Genomic DNA, 16579 nt, shown 5'->3' on the forward strand with positions numbered 1-16579 from the left:
TTATTGTGAGGATCAAATGAGATAATATTTGCAAAAAGTACTTAGCACAGTTCCTGGCACATGGTAGGTGCTATATAAATGCTTATTCCCTTCCTTTCCCCATTTTACCAAGGAGAGCCTCAGAAAATGTCAGAGGTAGAATCTGCACCAAGGTCTATGTGACTCTGCCCACTATGGCACACACCCACTTATCTCTGTGTCAGGGGCCAGCACTCGAAGCCTTAGCTCCAGGCCTTTCCCTGAGGACTTGATCTTTCTTACAGGGAGGGTGAAATGCCCTGGTAACTGCTATGAGCTGTCCTTTGGAGATGGACATAAGGCTATCAATTGCTGCACTGAGCAAAAGCCAAATGTGCCAGATGTACTCTGGCCTAGGGGAAAGAGTTTTACCTAGATGAACCATCAGGACACCAAGGTTGCCATTCAGGGCTATGACAACTCTTTGGGTGTCAGTTTCCACATCTGTGAGCTGACAATAATCTTACTGGCATGAAGACTAATTTTTCTTAAAATGTATTTGAATTTTTAAAATACATAAATGCATTATGACTAAATAGTAGAAATCCCCTTCCACAGTCTGAAGGACTCTTCTCATCAATTAAATATTCAACAGCAGTTCTGCAGCTCATTGGCATTTGACTTTGGAGAAGTCATCAGCCTTCTCTGGATGTCAGTTTTCTCATTTGTAAAAATGTGTATTCCTGGGGAGAACTATAGTCACTAGGATCCTTACAGTTGTGTGGTTCTAGGATTCCCTCAGACTTCTGAGGGTGAGAAGGCGGTCTCTGTGAAAGGGAGAGTAGGGGAGGAGTGGTTGTGTAACTTTCTTCCTGGATGCCAGGGAACAGACCAGGCAACACTGGGAAGTGGGCCAACCAGTTCTGGGAATCTGTGGAATGAAGGAATACCTCAGGAAAAAAATACTCTGTCAGAGATTCAGGAATCTCTTGGACAATTTGGGGAAGACTGTAGGAAATGGGAAGTGGTGAGCCTACTAGGGAAGGAGAATGTGGGGGGACAGCCTGAGGGCAGAAAGGCGAATGACTGGGGAATGAAGAAGGAAAATGAAACTGATCTTTGATAGGCAGGATACCCAGAATACTGCTTGGAGTCCATCTCCTTTTCTCTAGTGCCACAGTCACCACCTTCGTTTAGGCCACCATTACCTTTCTTCTGTTCTACGGCAAAAAGTTTCCTAAGTGGTCTCTCCGTTTTGTGTTTCTCCCCTCTCCAGCCTCTCAGCAGACAAAGTGCTTTGCCCAAAGTGCACATTTCTCTGTGTCACTCTCCTACTGAATAAACTCCAGTGGCCCCCATCACCTCTAAGATCAAATATATAAAGTCTTCTGTTTGGGATTTCGGCTTCTTCACAACCTGCCTTCATCCTACCTTTCCAGCTGTCTCACACATTACTCCCCTACACAGAGACTTTTCTCTAGTCAGATTGGCCATCTCGCTGATCCTTACGTGTAAGAAAGAGCAAGATAGGGGCAGCTAGGTGGCGCAGTGGATAGAGCACCGGCCCTGGAGTCAGGAGGACCTGAGTTCAAATCCGACCTCAGACACTTAACACTTACTAGCTGTGTGACCATGGGCAAGTCACTTAACCCCAATTGACTCACCAAAAAAAATGTATCAGAAAGAGCAAGATAACCAATGTGGCTAGACACTCTATTTCTCATCTCCATGTCTTTTCTGAGATTGTTCCCCATGCCTGGAATGTGTTTTCCCCACCCCCATCTCTTGGAATCTCTGGTTTACCTTGAGACTCACGTCAAGCTTCACTTTCTGCTTAAGACCTTTCCTGGTTCTCCTAGGTGCTAGCTGCCTTCTCTCCCCCACCCCACCATTATCTTATATCTGGTTCATATGTGTTTTGTGCATACCTATATCCATGCATTTTGCCTCATTCATTAAAATGCAAGCTTCATGAGCGCAGGGATGATTTCATTTTCATTTTGATATTCCCAGAGCCTAGCACAGTGCCTGACACAGAGTAAATAGATACCTAACAAATGCTTGTTGGTTAATCTAGTTATTAGGGAACCATCTGAAAAGTTCTCTCTTACCTATGCAACCAAAGGGGTGAACATTCTTGGTAAGTCTGGCATGAAGCCAAGACTTGAAGGATGCCTCTAGACCCAAGCTAAGGCTGGACAGGCAGGAAGGTGACAGATTGTGAGGGGCCTTTGCTGACGAATTACAGAGACTGGCTCTTATTCAGTAGGCACCAAGTAGCTAATGTGAGGCTTTAGACAATGATGCACTGAGATCTGTGTCAAAGGGTGATTAGTCAAGCAATGAAAGAAACTTGGGCCATTAGGTGACAAGTGCATCTCTATGCAACTGCTGAGTGTCAGGCCTGGACTCCTAGTCCCTCTCCTAATTCCCATTCATTATTTGATGATTATTACTTGCTATTTGCACGATATCATGCTTGGTTCTAGGAGAGAGAAAGAGATGAAGGGCCTTGCCTTTAAGGAACTTTTAGCCTAGCATGAGGGCTAGGACACATGCACAAAGAGCCATACAATAATTATTTAGCACAGAGCATAATCTCTCAGAGCCTATGATGAGGAGGGGCAGAATTACATATTTTCAAGTCCAGAGAGGGAGAATTTGGAAGGCTTCCTAGAGGCAGGAGCATTTAAGCTTGTTTTGAAGGATGAGGAAGGCATTGCCAGTATAAGGAACAGCAGGAGCCAAAGAAGCATATAGCACTGGAAAACAAGGGGCAGCAGGAAGTTTGGGCCAGAGGTGAGTACACATTGGGGTTGTGTGAGCTAAGGCTGGACAGGCAGGGAGGTGACAGATTGTGGGGGGCCTTGGCTTAGGAGTTAAAGAGACTGGCTCTTATTCAGTAGCCACCAAGTAGCTAATGTAAGGCTTTAGACAGTGATGTAATGAGACCTGTGCTGAAGAGTGATTAGTTGGGCAACAGTGGGAAGGAAAGAATGGAGGGGTTGAAGAGAGTAGATACAGGAAGCAGTTATATGCACCTAGGCAGGTATAAAGAAAGACCTATAAAGGAGCAAGGGGGCTGGGGCACAGACTGGGGAGGCAGAATTGACAGGATATGTTAAGTCATCAAATAAGGGAGGTGACAGATGAGGAAGAGCCAAAGATAACCTAGAGATTTTGAACCTGGAGGACTGGGTCAATATTAGTGCCACTTCCCAACACAAGAAACACAGAAAGAAGAAGTTGGAGGGGACAGATGTTAATTTCTGGACATGCTGAAGTAAAGGACTTTCCAGGATATCCCGTTTGAGATGTCCGACAGACAAATGGAAATGTATACCTGTAACTTAGGAGGAGGGGCTAGTTAGGGCTGAAGTTTAGAGATTTATCTGTATGGAGATGATAGGTGAAGCCATCACAGTATATCTCTTGATGTCTCATTAAGTCATTAGCTCTGATTTGGCCAATTCTAATTTTCAAGGAGATATTTTCTTCAGTAAGGTTTTGTACCTCTTTTTCCAAGCTGTTAATTCTCTTTTCATAGCTTTCTTTCCTATCTCTTGACTCAATTCCTAATCTTTCCACTCATGCTCTCATTTGTTTCTTTATAAAATCATTTTAACCCCTTCATTAACTCTCCCTTTCTCTCTCCTAAGAATTCTTCTTAAACTTTTTCTTTGAGATTTTGCTTGTAGATGTCTTCAAGTCATTCTCTTCTAGGTTTGTGCCTTGAGCTTCCCTGTCATGATAGGAATGATGGTGAGATTCTATATTTTTTGTTTGTTCGTTCTTCCAGCCTCCTTCTTGACTTTGGACTTGATGTCAATGCTGGACTCTGCTTATTTGGGGGTAGGGAGATGTCTGGCTTGATCTTCTGTCCTGTTTTCACAGCTCTGGCTGGGACCTGCAAGCTTTCAACGCTTCAAACCGGTGTGAACTGAGGGATAAGGAGAGGTCTGTTCCCCATGTTCCTGACCCAGGTTCGATCTATCTGTTTGTTTTAGTAGACTACACTTTGACTCAGCCACTCTTGGACTTCTGCGAGGCTCCCCTATGGACGAAGATGTGGTGCTTTACTCCTGGGATCAAAGCTAAACAGTTACTGGTTGTTGCCAGGAACTTGTTATGTGCTTAGTACACAACTAGGGCTAACACTCACAACTGCTCTTCTTCGCCTGGAATTTGTCACCTTGAGTTGGGTACTAGGAGACAAAACTGCACCCAAAATTTCCTTAGGGATCCCTTATCATTTCTTTCTGCTCCAGTGCTTTGCTCTCTGTTGGTGCCTAGTCACCGGAATGTTCCCTGCTGCTACGCAGTTCCTGGTCAGACCCCTTCCTCAATATCTGCAGACTTAACTCCCTAAGCCACCCTGGGCTAGAAAAGTGACTTAGCATGACTTTTTCTTGGCTTTTCCAATGAGAATTTGGTCTAATGAATATGTCAGATCTTTGTTGAGGAGGCGTAGGGGGCTAGTTAGACTCTAATGCTTCCTCTCATGCTTCCATCTTTGCAATTGGAATGTATGAATTAATCAACAAGAATTAAATAGCACCCTTGTGTCAGGCATCAAACTAAGCAATGGGGATGCAAAGACAAATGACACAGTCCCTGCTCCTGAGGAGTTTATATTCTATCAGATGTAAGATAGATGGATGAGAGAGACAATGGAGAAGGTGTGCAAGAGATGGGAAGAGAGGTAAGCACAGAGAAGTAGGAAAAGGAGTGGATATCTGGCACAGAAATTTATAACCACCTCAGGGGTCTGTGAACTATCCCACAATTTTTAAAAAAAAATTCTATTTCAATATAATTGGCTTCCTTTTTTCTGAGAAGGGGTTTATGACATATGAAAAAGGGTAAGATCCCTAGAAATAAAGTGAAAGATCAGGGAAGTCATTGGAGAAGAAACTATTGGGGAGAATGGGGTGATTTTCTGAATCATCAGCCACCCCAGTGGAGATATTCGAACCTCACTGCCTTCCTACTTGTCCCACTTTTCACTGGCTCCTCTTTCTGATTTCTCCAGATGAGTGTTCCCTATGTGCTCTGTCTCTGGACTTATCTCCTCCTTCCATCTTCTCTCTATTGGCAGTTTTGTCCACTGTAATGCCTTCAAGCTACTCCTGTGAAGGTCAATATGGATTCCCTGACAGTGGTAGACCAGGAACTGTTGGGTCATGCTAGACGTAGCCCATCTCTATACACTGGTCTAGGCTACCAAGAGCAGGGCTGCTGCCCACCTTGGGCCTACAGGGTCACAGTGTGAGTGCTTATCCTGCACTGGCTCTCTGGACCATGATTTTCACTTTAACTCTTGCCCCATTTGGGGGTCTCCTCTCCCATCTTCACATCCAAGCTGAGCTAACAATATAATTACTGGAGGGAGCAGTTCCCTCTCCAACAGAAGCAATTAGAACTTGAATCTGTAAGCAAACTCACAGGGCCTTGTGGATCACTGAGCTGTTTGGAAGCAGGTGGGGTGTCTTTTCCTGACAAGCAGAGTCAATGTTTATCTCAGGTCTGACTGCTCTTTTAGAATAACTGAAAGAAGGATTGAATGATTGTTCTGTAAAAAGATGTGATTTGAGAGAACTGCCACATATTATGGCGTCTTTGTATCTAGTCCTGCCTGTAAAGGCTCCTATTTCTTACATATTCTATAACCTGTCTCTTGACAAGATGTAATAAAGCAACATTCTCAGCATTAGATTTTCTGTAGGTAAAATGAAATAAAATATCCTGGACTTGAGTAGCTAGTGCTTCTTGAAGAGAAGAGAAGGAAATACTACAGTTTTCAGCCTTTGATAATGGATTTGGGGGGGGGGTATAGAGAACACTGATAGAGTCTGAAGGGCTCATGTAAACGTGTAAATGATTACACCACTGAGACCCTACCGACCTAATTATATCCAGAACTAAGGTCAATATTTTCTTCAATTTATTATTTATAAGGCTCTTATTGCTATCACCTCTACAATTATACAAAATCCTGCCCCTTCAAAACACACACACACACACACACACACACACACACACACATACACACACATACCTCTGAGTCTCAATTTATGCCTCTATAAAATGGTGATCCTAATGCTTCTAGTACCTGCCTTGCAGAGCTATTGGGAGGCTGAAGTGAGAATGTCCGTAAAGTGCTGTATAAACCCTTAAATGCTCTATCATCATTAGATATTATTTCTCTCCCAAATATCCTTTGGAGTAGATCCTTCTTCAGCATTCCCAAAGGCAACACCTTAGCCAAATGTTGGCCTGCTGTAAAAGCCTCCTATCTGGTGTCTGTGACTGGTCTCTCCCTCTCATCAATCTTCCATAGCCAAACTCTTTTTCCTCTTCATGGATTTTAAGGCCATTGTAACTGTTTAATCTTACTGGCATTTCCCAATATGCTTGCCACATAGGCTAACAAATACTTCACTCCCCAGCTTCCTCACTCTCCTTTCTATCCAGCAGAATCTCAGCATTCCTGCCACTGTGGGGATCTCAGTGTTGGACCTGATCACCGAGGTCATTTGGTCCAAACATAAATCATGAATGCTTTGTAGAACATCCTTAATACATGCTCATACTACTTCTGCTTCTAGTGAGAGGGAACTCACCACCCATCAGAGCGACCCATTTTACTTTTGAATTTTGGTTGCATCATGGACCCTTCCAGCAGTTTTGTGAAGCCCAATGACCCCTCCTCAGCATAATGATTTTAAATAGATAAAACAAAATACACAGGATTACAAAGAAAACCAATCATAGTGAAATAGTTTATCTTACAATAAAAACAAACAAAAGGAGACCCCAGATAAGGAACTCCTGGGATAGATCTAATCCTCAGGAAGTTTTCTCTGACACTGAGTCAAAATCAGCTTTTCTGATTTATACTCAGTGGCTGAGTGCTAAGCTGAAAACAATACCTAGTCTCTTGGTTTAAATCCAGCCTCAGAAACTTCCTAGCTGTGTGAGCCTGGGCAAGTCACTTAACCTCTGTTTACCTCAGTTTTCTTATCTATAAAATGGGAATAGTAATTTTGATAAAATGAGATACTATTCATAAAGAACTATGCAAACCTTAAAGCACTATATGAGTGCTAGCTCTTGATATATTTTTATTCTTTCTATTTCAGCATTTCAAATATCATATTCTCTCTAAATTTTCTCTTCTCCAGGACAAACAGACCATTTAAGTGATGCTCATATGGCTTGACCTTGGCAGTATATGGTAACAGAGCCCTGGCCTCAGAGACAGAAAGACATAGATACAAATCCTGTGCCTACACTTACCACTTGTGGAGCCTTGGGTAAGACACCTTTCTGAGCCTCATTTTCCTCATCTCTAAAATGCAGTTACTAATACCCATTTGTATGTTAAAGACCTTTACATCCTGACTCCAGCCTCCCTTTTCCAAGCTTATTACGAGTCATTCCCCTTCACACACATATGCCCTACTTCTTGTTCAGTCATTTCAGTTGTGTCCCACTCTTCACGACCCCATTTGGGGTTTTCTTGGCAGAGCTCCTAAGGTGGGTTGCCATTTCCTTCTCCAGCCCATTTTACAGATGAAGAACTGAGGAAAACAGTGTAAAGTGACTGACCCAGGGTCAACAGCTAAGAAAAGTCTGAGTCTGGCTTCCTCGGTGTACTTGAGATTAAAATTAGTCAAATAGCATTATTCAAGGTGATGAGAGGGTACTAAATAATTTTCTCTACAAGAAAAATGAATTGAGGAAAAGCTAACTTCCTTCCACTTTGAATCTGCATCATCACTGAAACTTGGAATTAGTACTGGGCTTCAGTTATCTCATGATCATCCCCTTGCAATCAAAGAAACAAACAAAAACCATTAAAGTTTTCACAACATGAAGGATGGCCACGTGTCCTGGTTGACAATGCTGCCTGCATATGGCAGTGTTTTCCTCCCAAACGGTCAAGTGAAGCCCTTCATAAGTCCTCTGACCACAGTATTTTAGTTTCACTTCTACTTCAGGAACATCAAGGGTACAAAGGAACAAGTACAAATACATTCGGGGTGGCAGCTCTTCCAATGTGGGATTCCCCATATTCCACTCTGTAGTATCATCACTGATGCTATTGCCTACTCCCGTACTCAGGCCCGAAATATGTACTTTTCTTTTCCCTGTTGGGGTTGGTGTTGCGTTCATAAACAAAGATGGTGTCACTTAGCCAAGGCCAGGAGAAAGTGACTTTGTTGTACCAATAATAGTTAGTGTTGTATCCTAATTCACTCATAGTCCTTTGTTTAGTTTCCCTCATGATCAACAAGCCAGGTATGCTTAGGCATGGTGGGCCATGTGTGGTTGGCCCACTGGGGTTCGTAGTGAGTGAGCCTGTCTTGTGCTATGTACACACAATTCTCCAAATATGGCCCTAGATATTCCTTCTGGCATGACTTGGCGCACAGATTTCCCCATCCTGCCCATTCTTCCTTGAGCACCCCCGTCGGAAGGAATCATTCCTAGCTCTCTCTGCTCTCACATCACTTGCTGTCTGGATCACTAATACAATCAATCAATCCACAATGATTTCTAAAGTGCATACTAGGTGCCGGGTCCTCTGCTAAACACTGGGGATATGAAAAGGCAAAAAGACAGTTCCGGTCCTCAAGCACCTCATCGGGAGGCAACACGCAAAAAAAAAATGTACAAACTTTATACAGGATAAAAAGGGAAATAATCACCAGGGGCAAGGAACTAGAATGAACTAGAAATGCTTCCTGTAGAAGACAGCATTTTGTCTCTAACTCAAAGAAGGCAGGGAAGTCAGTAGGAAGAGATGAGGAGAGAGAGCATTCCAGGCATGAAGGACCACTGGAGAAAATGACCACACATTTGTGGAGCCACAAGGAGACCAGTGCCACTGAATCAAAGGCTATGTGGTGCAAAATAAGGTGTAAGGCTAGAAAGATAGGAGGGGGCTACGTAGGAAAGGGATTTGAAGAACAAATAGGATTTTCTACTTGATCTTGGAGTTGAGAGGCAGCCACTGGAGTTTACTGAGTAGGGGAGAGGGGTAAGACAATAGGACCCGTGTTTGAGGGAAGTCACTTTAGTGACTGAATGGAAGAAGGATTGGAGTGGGGAGAGACGTGAGGTGGACCCATTTTCCCCAGCAGGCCATTGCAATAGTCCAGGTGTGAGGGGATGAGTGCCCACACCAGAACGGTGGCAGTGTCAGAGGAGAGAAAGGAGTGTATTCAAGAGATTTTACAAAGTTGAAACGTATAGACCTTAGTAACTGATTGGATATGGGGGTAAGAGCAGGGAAGAGTTGAGGATAACAACTATGCTGGGAGCCCAAGGGACTGAGAGGTTGGTGATACTCTCCACCATAATAGGGAAAGTAGGAAGGGGGAGAACGTGAGAGGAAACAGCCTTCCATTTTTAGCACATTTTTTATTAATGTCTGTCTGTTTAAAGGAAATATCCTCCCTCATCAAATACAACGTTAAATCCTCCAGGGCAGAGACTGTATCTGATACTTCTTTGGTCCCTCATTGTCCCCTATTTAGAGCTCCGTACAGAGTAGGTACTCAAGAAAGGTTTACTGTTATAAATAGTGATGGTGGCAGTCACACTGGCAGCACAGGATAGTGGGGAGGGCTCTGCATTTGGTGGCACATATGTTTTTGAGAAGAGTTTAAATTCCAGCCTGACCAGAGACAACTTGTGTGATGTTGGCTGTCATTCAACCACTCTAGGTCTCGGTTTTCTCATCTAGAAAATGGGAAGATTGGACTACATGATCTCCAAGGTGCCTGTCACCTCTAATGTTCTGAGATTCTCTCTTCCTCTCTGAGCCTCAAGTTCCATGTCTGGAGATAGTAGATGAATATAATATTGATATTGCCCTCCAACCCTGGACACTTTTGTCTTTGTGTGGCAATCTCTATTGGCAAGTAATGATGATGCATATTGTCCAGGGTGTGTGTGTGTGTGTGTGTGTGTGTGTGTGTGTGTATGGCTCCACCTACTAAGGCAGCTTATCACACTCTTAGCTACAGTAGTTAAGGAGGCATCCCTTGAAGGGAGCAGAAATTTGCCTGTTTGTACCTTCTACCTGCTGCTCTTGGTTCTGCTCTCTCAGGCCATGCAGAGCAAGGCTAAAACCCTCTTCCCATGACAGTCCTTCAAGAGTTAAAAACAACCACCCTGTCCTTATCCCCCTCCCTCAATCCAAGTCATCTAAGTGGCTCAGACATGCCATAAATAGAAAATGCTGGGCATGCTGTTGGTGGGGTTATTCTCATTTGCTTGTAACAGTAAGATATCCCATGAAGGATTTTCTGCCCCTGTGCATTGGCTCTAGACCCAGCCTACCCATTTAGAGTTCTGAGGCAATGTTTTTATCCTTCAACCAGTCAGAAGAGGCTGTTCCAGTCATCTCTCCTGCCCATTTAGGGGAGACCTCTTTCTAGCAGCCTTTCTATCTAGTGAAGGAGGTATTCTGAATATCCAGAGGGCTACGAACCCTGAAGATAAGAAGAATCCATTTCCTCTCCTCCTTCCATATGGCCCGGAAATCACAGAGGAGCCCCACCCCATCTTCTTCTAGAAATTCTGTGGGCGGGTGTGCCTGCGGATATTCACTGGTTCATTAAGAGACAATCTTATGCATTTGTAGAGGATCTTTAAACTTCAGATTTTTAGCTTTCCTATCCATCTGCAAATGGATGCTATAAAGTATTAGTGCTTCATTTCATCCTCCCAGCATGCCTGGGAAGTAGGCAGGGCAGAGGGATAGTGATTATGATCCACAGTTGCAGATGGGGAAAGTGAAGTTGGGGGACAAGCTCAGGGTCACAGACAGCAAGACAGATGAAGGAGTGTGAACCCAGGTGTGCTGACACCTAGTCCCTTGCTTTTCCATGCTCCCACAGCACCTCACCTGAAGAGAAGCAGACCTGGCATGCTGGTCATTTCTCAAGTAACTAGCAGCTACTTACGTCAGTTCAGTGTGCTGCCCATTTGACTTAACTGCATCAGAGCTCTGAGTATGGGGAGGAGGCACTCAGATGAAATAAAAAGGAGGAAGTGGCAGAATGTTGGGACATATGGCATGCTTGCTGGCAAAATCAAAAGCATGCAACATGCCAGCTTTTTGTCTGCAAAGTGTCTTTCATTTTACTAAGAGGCATACCCCATACCAGGCAATGCTGCAACCTCATCGCCCTTTCTTTTGAAACCTAAGGCCATGAGAATATTGACTTGGCATGACAATACAGAACACGGGACAGAGTCTACTTGACCCATTTGTGGGTCCAAACTAGTCTGATGATGCTCTACAGTGCCAACTGGATTCTCTACCAGTGTGGGCAAATGTGGAGACCCAGTGGGGTCTTGGGTTGATTCCTAGCTATAGAAGAAGGCTGTATAATTTCAGCTAGGAAGCAAAGACAGACAAACAAACCTGGGAGGAACTTGGAAGCTTGCAGATTAAAGTGACAAAAGCAAGGGACCCAGATCCAGATGAATGCTACCTCTGTCCTTTAGCCCAGGGTGGAGGCTCAGGTTGACTCCTTAAAGCTTTGTGTGACTAAACTAGCCCTAAATAATTCAATTTTAGAAGGGATCTCCTCTAACAACTTGAGCGGGACTCCAGGAGGCTTGTTTGACACCACCTGAATATAGATGATTGAATGGTGAACTCAGAGATAGGAAGACTTAGGTTCAAATCTCACCTCTGATACTTAGTAGCTGTATGGCCCTTAAGGCCACACTTAACCTCTCTCAGATTCAGGTTTCCTCATCTGTCAAATGGAGATAAGAATAATCATAGTGACTATTGCCAAGATTCTCATGAGGATCAAATGTAACCTTGCAGGTAAAGCAACACTTTGTAAATCTTAAAGTTCTAAATAAATGTCCATTATAATAATTATTATACTTTCATAATTGAACAGATGGGTGAGTAACAACACAAATTCATTTCATGTAGTCCTTTGGTTTGCCCAATACACTTCTATATGATTTTAGAAAGATAAGTCATTGTTTTATCCCCCTTATGAGAATGTAAGAATAGAACAGACTCTTAGGCTTAGAAGGACTCTTGGAAATCTACCTAGTCCATTTAACTCGAGGGGGAAACTGAGTCCTAGAAAGGTCAAGGCACTTAATCAAGGTTAAGTTTAGGATGGATACTGCAACTGGAATGTGTTCATGAAATTCATAATGTTGAGAGTGAACTGCCTTCTGAATCCTAAAAGAGAATCACATTGTATTCATCAGAGTGTGGGTCTGAAATGTCTACAATTTACATCTACATTCTCATTCTCTGAAAATGAGCAATATGCATACTTGATTAACCAGATTCTCACACGTGATTCTCCATCCCATGTCTGGATAGCAGAGTTTACTATCTACCAGAAAAACATGCAGTTTATTCTAGTGAACTATAAAGAAAAGATTATAGGCTACTGTGAGAGATAGAGAGATAACTATCATCTCTCATCTCTCTATCTCTCTACGATCCAGTACTGGCACTGGAAATGCAAAGAGAAAAATGATAATCCTTACTCTCAAGGAGTTTCCATTGCGAAAGAACTGTATGTGCAGAGGTGCCTACCTAGGTCCTAGGAACCTGAGTTGAGGCAATGTCACTTTAAATTGACTAACACCTGGGCCAATGTCGGCTATGCCCTGAGATAAGTCCTCATTTGTTTCTATCTCCAAGGCATTGACATAAAAATGCACATGAACGGACAGATGCCAAAAATGAACTGGGTGGTGGTGATACATTGGCACAAACCATCAGACTATTCCATCGTGCTCCAACTATGTTAACTTAGGACAAGATTATCAACTTTTAGTTAGTTTGTTTTTTGGGGGGCAATGAGGGTTAAATGACTTGCCCAGGGTCATACAGCTAGTAAGTGTAAAGTATCTGAGGCTGGATTTGCACTCAGGTCCTCCTGAATCCAGGGCTGGCGCTTTATCCACTGCGCCACCTAGCTGCCCTGAGATTATTAATTTTAATAAGTTGCACTTAGTTCTCAAAAGCAATTTTCGGTTCAGAGTTTCCAGAAAGAAAAAAAAAACTAGAAAATGATGCCTCTGGTCAACATTTTATGTAACCCACACTGGGAAGCAGTCACTGTGGCATGGCCCAGTGAAAGTGAACAGTCATGGGTCTGCTACTGCTGCTCCATAGGCCCACCAAGGAGAGACCATTGAAAGTTGGCCATCAATTTCATGGCACCACAGTGCCTGGGAAAGGCCTGCTAGTTAAAAGCATGTTCTCCAGAAATGCCCATCTGGAACAGCATGCCAAAGGCTGACACGCAGTGGGAAAGATAAGGTGTTCCAGAGGTGGCCAGTATTCTTTTAAAAAATAATACTAGTACTTCAGATTGGATGTAGCTCAAATAAGCAGCTCTTTCATGTCCCAGAATGTGCAGATCTGTTTCCTTAACTATGAGATCTCTCAGCCAGAGCCAATGCAATATTCAAGTCTGGACTGGATCACCTTAGGAAGGGAGAGCCCACTGGTAGCATATTGCATACTTTTTGAAATATCATCTTGGGGAATCTACGATTGCGATGGTCAGGTTGACCTTTTCCCTCTTATTCAAGGATGAAATAAGCTACCACCTTCACAAAGTACTGAAACCATACATCGAGAGAGAACTTGAAAGTCTCCTCAACTCTTTTATGCCCGGAGGCTGCTGGCCTGGCAGTCTAGCGTTTACTTGATCATACAACCGTCTCTTTGTGGTATTTTCTTATGAAACACTGCCCACGTCTCTCTCAGAATGCAAGACAATGCACAGCCCAACAACCGTCAAAGCCAGCTCGATTCTGGCCTTCTGGTTTTGATTTTTCAGACAGCACTCAATCTTCAAAATATCTTTCCTCTGAAATGGGGGCCTTCCCAGTGGATGTTCCCCTCACATCTCCCAGAAGGAACCCTATTGGGTTTTGAGTTGCTCACATATTACTCCACTCTCTTTCTCAGTGTTTCCTCTGAAGCTGTGATTTGAGGAGGCTGCAAATGTTGCCGCTGGATGTATCACCGGCGTTTCTCAAGAGTTGACTTTGAATAGTATGTCATCCCAAAATCTTACTCCAAGAACACCGACTGCTGTTCTGACTGTAGGCAGGAATACTAATGTACCAGCACTGTTCAACTACTTCCCTAACTTTCTGCTCCTATGGGACTTTGTACACCCTCACCCTTCCCATTTTCCTGCCTTGAATCCTCTTTCTGAATGAACGTTGAGAAAATGGATCTGGCATTTTTCTGACTGTAATAATATTTTCAAAGATAATGAGGGTTGAGATTTATATAACACTTTGAAGTTTACATTCTTTAAAGAGATTGTCACATGAGTTTCTTCATTTTAGAGAGGAGGAGACTCAAACTCAAGAAGATGTTAAGAGACTTAACCAGGATCACTCAGGTACTTAGCATCAGAGGCAGGATTCAGTCTCAGGTCATTTGGACACTGAGGCCAGCCTTTTATCCCCTGGGCTACCATGTCTCTAGTGAAGTTAGTTTTTATGTGATTTTTGACCACTGGGTCAACGATCCGTACAATATTGGAATGACCTTGGGTGATCCCTTCAGTCTCACTTTCCTCATTTGTAAAATGCCAATATTAATACCTTACCTCACAGAGATATTAGGATCAAGTGAGATAACATGCAAAATGCTTTGCAAACCTTTGAGGGCTATACAATATCAGCTATCATATTATTTTTTATCATTACCACCATACTCTTCAGCCAATTTTAAAACTGCTGCACTCGCATGGCAATGATAGTGGCAATCTTTATATTTTAATTTGGTTGAGCTTGAAAACTCTTCTTTGTCCTACAACAATGGCCTCTCTCTTTCATTTTGCCACTTGGTACATACACATAAACCCAGAACAGAGGCAAGAAAGGACCCAGTTTCCATGGTAAGAAAGACCATTTGTGTTGCATTGTTAAGTAAATCCAATGTTTCCTAGGCTATGTGGCTATAGTCACAGCTGCTGTCTTTTCATTGGTTAATTCTGTAAATTGAGTTTAATTCAACACCTCTTTCAGATCATGAAAAAGAAAAAAAGTCTGTTGACTATAAGTATCTTCAATTTAATTAATGAGTGAATCAACTTCACTCTACAGATTTATTATCCTCCTAAATTAGATTAGAAACTGAAAATCCCAAGTACCACAATTTGCACCTCCCGCCACAGCCATATAGTTCTCTACTCTTTCTAATTAATCTTATTGTGGATATTCTTTCAGAAGCAGAATCTATGATCTCTAGATCCTGAATTTAAAACCCCAAGTCTTTAGAGAATGCCTTGGAGAGAACAGTTTAAATGGAAGGTATTAGAAATTGCCAGAAAAAAAGAGGTAATAAGGTTATTTGGGAGTAAGAGGTGAGAGGGAGTGAGACAGTAAGAAAGAGAAAAACTAGGTACCTTAAAGACAAAGAAAGCCTGGCTATAGAAAACAAGGGAAAACCAAGTCTAAACAACCATATGCTAAGGACTTCACCAAATTAGAGACCATTTAATCAAACGATGTCATTTTAAGGAGGACAAAACTGAGGCAACAAGAGGGGAAGGAACTTGCCTGTTGTTATACAGGTAGAAAGTAACAGACCTGAGATTAAAACTCAATTTTTTTTGACTCCACATACAAGGTTCTTTCCCCTGTACCAATCACAATGTCTCTTAAAGAACTTTCTCCAAGAAAGAGGTAGGGGACAATGAGATTTTAGTTTTTGCAGAGGGTATTTTTTAGGTCTATGGTTTTAACTTGTGTCTAGGATTAAAAAGGAGAAAGAAGGGGGAAGGGAAAGAGAGAAACAGAGATGGAGGAAGAGAAGGGAGAGGGAGAAGGCTAGGAGGGAGGAGAGGGAGAGAGAGGGGGAGAGAGAGGGAGGGAGGAAAAGGGAGTACAGCCTTTGAAAATGTGTAACCTACTCTTTGCATCCCCCACAGTGATTAACAAAAGACTGAACACAGTAGTATTTAGTATAATATCTGTTGAATAAAGAAAAATTCACAGCCCCCACAAACTCTAAAACTGAAAGGATTTTTAAAAATCTTTACTAGAGGAAAGGGGAGTATCAAAGAAGAGATAGGATGGCTGCCTTCCATGGATGGGACAATGATAAATGTCTACAGAGAAAACATAGAGCTGCTGAATTTTACAAATTTTGCTTCTGTCTTCTCTGCCAAGGAAAATGACTTTTGCATTGGAAATGCCAGGACCAACATGGCCTAAGAGGGAGTTGAAACCCAAGATAATTAAGGAGATAGTAAGAGAATCTTTCTATGTCCTTAATGAATTCAAGTCCCTTGGCCCAAATGAACAACACCCTTGGGGCAGTCAAAGAACTGGAAGATGTGACTGCTAAGCCACTATCAGTGACATCTTAAAGAGCCACAGAAAATGAGAAAAATATCGTAGGAGTGGAGAAAGGCAAACGTCCCAGTATCCAAACAAGGCAGGAAAGCAGTCTGTAAAATACAGACTAGTGATCATGCTTTCCATAACAGGCAAAATTCTAGAATGGGTCATTAAAGAGATGGTTAATGAACATCTAGAGGGAAAAAGCTCTAATTACAAAAACCTGGAGGGCTTCAGCAAT

The 16579-nt window shown here is 42.7% G+C and overlaps 1 protein-coding gene across 4 annotated transcripts in view; it reads right to left on the reverse strand.

Annotated features, from left to right (window-relative positions):
- The window catches only part of TENM1 (teneurin transmembrane protein 1), an 895908-nt gene that overhangs the window by 542618 nt on the left and 336711 nt on the right, over positions 1-16579 (reverse strand). The gene's annotated exons all lie outside the window — the stretch shown is intronic.

This window comes from Dromiciops gliroides, chromosome X (genome assembly GCF_019393635.1).
Source record: "Dromiciops gliroides isolate mDroGli1 chromosome X, mDroGli1.pri, whole genome shotgun sequence".
Lineage (NCBI taxonomy): Eukaryota > Metazoa > Chordata > Mammalia > Microbiotheria > Microbiotheriidae > Dromiciops > Dromiciops gliroides.